Consider the following 6,442-nt stretch of genomic DNA (forward strand, 5'->3'; position numbering starts at 1 on the left):
AGTGTGGGTGTGTGGGGCAAGGTGTGAATGGAGGGTGAGAGTGTAACAGCCCATGTCGTGGTTTGGAAGTGTTTTTTTGCTTAAGGTTTCGTTTGTTGTATAGTGGGAACTGGCTGGAATTTTCTTGTTTGGTAACAGATGTGGGTGGACTATGTGTGTGTAGAATTATTGTTAATAGCACAGAATAAGTAGGGGATGTACATTAAGTATGCTTTCTTAAATAGTGTCGCATCACATTTGCTGTACACTGCTATTTCTCACTGCCACAGAGGAAACCTCATAACTGCTGGGGGCAGCTTCTGCAAGAGGGCCAGTACTTTGCCTAATGCAGCAGCTGGGAGTTGCTCCTATTAGCATTTCTACAAGCAGATGCTCTTATCAGCATTTGATTTAAGTGGAAAGAGGCTACGTGACCTTTTCGGAAGCACTTTCCAGCAGAATAGGGAGGGCTTTTGTAAGGGAACCTTATTTTGGAGTGTGGTAACATATAGCAATGAGAGAGCTTGAGAGAAAGTGGAAGAGAAGTCAGAGGCATGAGTTGAAGATCCCTTTCAAGAGGCTCCTGCTGCAACATGCTCTGGTTATGGTGTTCTTTCATGTGTTGGTGGCACCCGATGCCTATAGCTGAGGTTGACCATCAGCAGTTCCTGCATTCAAGGTGTAGTTGTGTTTATTTTGGGCCCCTCTTTTGTGGGAAGGAGGCAGCCTAAAGGATTCATCTGTCTTGGATGATAAGAGAGAGGAAGCATTTGGAGGGGGCAGGGGGAACTGTCCTTGCTTCTGCTAAGCAGAGGAGCTCTGATGCTTTCCTGCCTCAGAGCCAGCAGTAGGGAAGTAGGGAGAGGTAGAGCTGTTATTGTGGATGTGCCATCTCCTACTGTTCTAGTGAGTTCCTTTTGCTGCAAGAGCACTGAAAAGGCTGTGAGAGATGGGCGAGCGTTCACCACACACCAGACAGCCCGAGTTGAGCTGCCGCAGGGAAGAGGAGGGCTGAGGAGTCCAGCCACAGGGAGGGGGAGAGCCACCAGAGAGCACTCTGCAAACCTGGAGCCAGCTCCTTATTCTGCAGCTTCAGCTTCCCTCTGCTGCCTATCAGGTACTGGGAAATACTTTGGGAAAATACATGAGGTGGTTGCATTCTTCTTCCTTCCTGCCCTCTCTTCCCCCCATCCCCGTTGTTTCTGTGTTGTCCAGACCGGGAGGAAATACCCACCCACGTTTATAGCACCCATTCCCTATAGGAATATAACAGGCCCTGAGAGGTTTGTACAAGAGCCTTCTCTTGCTATTATGTGTCTCTCCTGTGGTGGCTAGAGGCTTGTCTCAAAGCGAGGAAGTGTGTTCTTCTTTTTGAACTGCTTTCCCTTCTGCTCGTCTTGGGATCCAGAGCCCAGTGTTATTCCTGTTCCCTCGGATCACTGACTGCAGTGCAGACTGTCTTTTTTTTCCTGAAAATACCACCAGTCTGGAAAGCCATCAGAGCACTCCTCAGGGGTGTGGGTGTTTTGTTTTGTTTTTGGTTTGTTTTGGGGTTTTTTTTTGCTGCAGGAAAGCAGGTCTGCCCATGTTTGCTGTGAGACCCCTGGGTGGCAGCAAGCAATGAACAGCATGCAGTTGTGTCCTCTGGCCTATCTTGAGCACTAGCAGAAGTGATCCTGGAGGCGCCTAACCAGAGGGGGAAAACCAGGAAAAAAGCCACACTGATTACATTTCTGTCCCAGGTGGTTTGTCCTTCCCATGAGGTTGTTGGCCTGTTGTCAGTAATCCAGTGGCAATGCACCTAGCTTGCTGCTCTCTGCAAGGGAAGGAGTCTTTGTCTTTTCCTGCTGGGGTTGAAGATGACGCTACTCAGCGAAGCCACCTGTGCTCTCTCTCTGCCCTATGTAGGCAAGCTGCAACACGTTTGGTCACTGACTGCACAGTCGCATGTCGATGTTTGGGAGCATGGCGTGTTGGCGTCTCTGAAGGATGGCTGTGCTTCTCAGCAAGAGCCTGATCCTCTTGGTGGGCAGAACGTCAGCAGGTACTGTATTACCTTGTGGGGGAATTTCACTCCAGTTATGGCAAGGAAGCTTTGTCCGACGTGAGAAATTGCAGTGCCAGCAGTCAGTTTGAGAGCAGAGGCTGTGTGAAAGCCCTGGTGATGAGCTCCTTCCCTCAGTAAATGAAAGGCAGCTTTGATGGGGATTGGGTCCGTGGCAGCTGCCCTCAAGGTTTCTCAGTGTACCTTGAAAGAGGCCTGAGAAGCAAGGCGCACCTGTGGGTGGGTTTAGTGCCCCTAACAAGGAAAGGAAATCAAAGCATTTGGCAGTTCACTGCAAGATCCCGCAGGCAGGAGAGCAGAGGCAAAACGGTACCCTGCTCCTTCTCCTGCCGGTCCTCTCGAGTGCACACTGAGCAAGGTGATGGGAGCTGTGCTCCTGCCTTTCTCATGCTGTGGCTGGAGTTGCTGGAGAGCAGCACATCTGCTGTCAGTGCAGCCCAAATAAACAACAGGCCAGGCGTTTAGGGGAAATGCATGCTGGAACAGACTGTAGGACTTGTTGATGTTTGCCAGGAAATTGGTGCAGCTTGTCCACTGGCTGTGAAAATGTTTTTCCCGGGTGAATCAGGGGAGTTTCTTTCCGTCTTTCAGAGCGTCTTGTTCTTGAAAGCCCAACCCATTCTCACGGGAGGTATGGGCACTCCGTTTCTGTTTGCATCTTTCAGGCTGCCTCAGTAAAGGTGCTGCTGCAGCGATAGAAGCTGACCACAGTGCAAATCTCAGGGTAAGTACAAGGATAACATGTATTTTCCTCGGCAGGCTAGCTAGCCAGCAGCACCAGTTTACCTGGACTTCCCCAAACAGCATAATGCTGCTAGCGTTCATTGCACTTTGCCCTTAGTTATGGCAGTAGATGAGCGAGACCAACAGTAACTTCCTAAGTTGCTGCATTTACACTGATTCTTTTTTCCCCTCTTTCTTCTCTTCCCTTCTCTTGTTATTTCACCCATTCCGAGTTGCTCCTCTTCTGACCCACGGATGCGGTTCGCTGGACTCAGAAATCACGGAGCTGGTGCGAGTGCCTTTGTCCCCAAGATATCTCCTGTGGTTGGTCTGGAGCAAGAGGATTAAGCATTAAACGGGCACGTTGCAGAAGTATGCAGCATGCTGTGGCCAAAGATCCCCCTTAATTCCTGGGACTCCAAATGGGGAAAAGAGACCTGTCCGCACATTGTTGGCACTGCAAGGGGAAGGGCAGGGGTCTATGGAGTAGAGGAGGGGAGGAGCTGACTAGGAGCCTGGACACCTGGGTTCTCTCCCAGCTCCAGCGCACTGCTGGCAGACAAGTCTGGGGAATGTCACTTCTGCCCTCTGGGTCTCAGCCAGTCCCTGGGCTGTTCAGTGCTGGCCCTGGGACAGGGTTTACTTTGGTGGGGGGTCCCTGGGGGAGAGCCCCTGCAGCACCCAGAGACCTCGATTCCCCACTCCACGATCTGGCTTGCACTTGCTCCTGAGCTTCCTAGCTGAAAGGAGAGGTGATCCAGACAGAGCTGTGTATGCTGCAGTGGCCATACGGAGGCCTGTGGGATAGCCCGTGGCATTTAACAGCTCTTCCCCTTTCCTGCAGGGAAATCCAAGGCAAGCAAAAGGCTGGTCGCCCCTGCTCGGAAGAGGCACCAACCATCTTCCTTGGGCCTTTTTAGGAGGAGTTGAGCAGCTGGGATAATACCCCTCTAGGCAGATGCTTTTCAGCGCCAGTGCTACAGAGAGGCCAGCAGTGAGAGCAGCAGTGGCAGCTCCCACATGAGCTTGCCGCCACTCAGCCTTGTAGGTGCACTCAGGTAGGAGACGCTGAGTCCAACAGCCCAACGGAAGCGAGGCTGCCACAGCTCCATGTCTCCTTGTCCAGGCAGTAGCGAGCCTGAGCCTGTTTTCCCAATAGGCAGACAAGCACACCTACACACCCTCCATACAGGTATCACTGACCACACAGATCAACACAGAAAACACAGCACTCCCACAAAGCACAGGCCAGATCCTGTTCCTCTCTCCGACTGATCAGGACAAAAGCCCATGAGTGGAAAAAACAGCTATTGATATCCATACCTACAACATGGATCCGCCCAGGTCTGGCCTTAGACAGGCAGGTCCACTGAGTCACTCAGCCCTGGATCCCCTGGTCTCCCCAGTCTCTGGTTTCTGGGCATGTGAACCCCAGAGACCCACAGCCCCACTCCAGCTGTGGTCCTGGAGGTCCCCTCGCACCTACGCACTCAATCACACCAGGAAGTGGCCTTAGACACTCAGACTATGCAGTAATGGCCCCTCGAGCCCTGGTCTCCCAGCAGTCTCACTGTCGGGGAGCGGTGAGGGTCAGCTGCTCCCACAGGAATGGAGAGCCAAAGGCAGTAACCCAGCTGGCAGGGCAGGGGCCTCACCAGCCAGCGCCCACCCCCCAGTACCCGAGCGAGGCAAATACGGGCAGGCGCGGGGATGCTGTGCAGGTTCAAGCAAGGATCCAGACCATCAGGAAAGTGTGTGGTGATGTGGCATGTCCACAGTCAAGCCGAGAAGTCAATCCTCAGGTGTGTTGAGGGTGATCAGTGTCAGACACAGTCCAGTGATCGTGGGGCAAATCTATTGTGACGAGGCAGGTCCAAGGCCTGGCTTGGAAATCACTCTGCAGGTCAGAGTGCAGATTCTCAGGGTCCATGGCCAGGCACGGACATGGCTGCGGCTGTGCTGGAGACCAGTCCTCCTACACTGTCGCTCAGGCAGGGACTGAAGGTCCAGGGCTGGTCTTCAGTGATGCCCTGGCACCATGGGCAGAGGGTATGGGTGGAGGCTGCGGGTGAGGCTGGTCAGGGCCATTAAGGCCTGTTAGGCACTGATTCCCCAAGACACACCCATGCAAAAGGGTCTCTCTGCTAACAGGTCCAGCACAATGTGCACACTCGCTCTCTCCAGCTGCGAGCACCCTCAGCTCACATGCCCCAGTGACCGCTGGCCCCTTCACCAGTGGCTGGCACTTGGACCTCCTTAGACACACAGGCACACAGTGTAGAGAGTTTCCTCAGCCTGGACAACAGCTGGAAAAGGGATTTAAGAAGAAGACAGGACCGGCTGCAGTTATCAGGCCCAGGGCATGGCTAGAGAAGCTTGCTGACCAGGCACCTGGTCAGAAGCTCTCTGCCCCTTGCATCCCTTTTCCCCCTCTGCTTCTCCGCATTGGTCCTCCCCAAACCAGCTTGATCCCTCCCTTTCACAGCCTTTGGGCCTCCTCCGAAACATCCCACATTAAGGCTCATTCAGTTTCAGGATGTTCTTCCTGGAATCCCATAATGCATCCCCTACACCTGCAGGCAGTTACCCCCAGCAAGAGGGTCTGCAAGGTGGTCCAGGGAGACCATGTGGTGGGTGTCACACCAGGACAGTGGGTTGAGGAGCCAGGTTCAGGCGCTCTCTCGGACCTGATGAAGTTACAGGGGGTTCCTCAGCCTGTCATTGTTCCTCTGCTCCTCTGTGTTTGTGGAGATTAGCCATTAAAGCTGCATTGCAGATTTAAGAGTCTGGTGATAACCCAGACTCCGGTTTGTATTTCTGTGTACCTGTTTTGCTGACATTTCATCACCTCACTAAGAGTCTCCTGTGTCCTCCACTTTAGTCACCTGTTACAGGCAAAGGTATCCTCAAATCATTTTCATGACTTGACTTAAGCTCCCATGTGAAGCATTCCCTTGCTCGAGAGCTACTTCCAGAATTTCCTTTCCAGGGATTTGAAGCCTTCTCAGATCCAAAGTGCACTTCCCCATGGCAACTTTCGGGGTGTTTGTTCTGGTGCCAGCATTGCCTGGGAGTGTAACTGGTTCTCTGTCCCTAGAGCAACCTCTGTTATCTGTAACAATCAGCCACGGTATTTCCTATGATATCCCTCAAGTGCCACTAAGAACACTTTGGTGGCTGCGGAGAGACTATTGCTTTTTTCAGGATTCTACTGGTGCATTAGTAGTCGGTGATTAGCTGATACACTCAGTTTTGAATCTGGATGAGAAATTTGCAGCAACTTCCACATTTACTGAACCGCGGTTAAGAGCAGAAATTCTGGGGGTTAATCTTGGCTGCCAACATGATGTTCCTGTTCTCTCCTCCTGGGTGCTCCCTGCAGCTACTACTGCCCTGTTCTTTGAGAACTCTAGGATAAAGAGCAAAAATAGAGTCCTGTACTCCAGGAATCTCGGTGAATGTCCTGCTTTTTGCTTTGCTCATCTTCTTTTTTTTTTTTTTTTTAACATTTCCTGGGCCAGGAGTAAGCATGTTAACAGAGAGCAAAGTAGGCCATGACCTACATTTACAAGTCTAGGTTTCCTTCTTCTATTAAATCCTGCACTGATTTCCTCATCTTCATGAGACTGAAAGATACAAACTTGTGAAAATCAGTAAAACTAGATGGCTGGATTC

Source organism: Struthio camelus, chromosome 28 (assembly GCF_040807025.1).
Source record: "Struthio camelus isolate bStrCam1 chromosome 28, bStrCam1.hap1, whole genome shotgun sequence".
Taxonomy (NCBI): domain Eukaryota; kingdom Metazoa; phylum Chordata; class Aves; order Struthioniformes; family Struthionidae; genus Struthio; species Struthio camelus.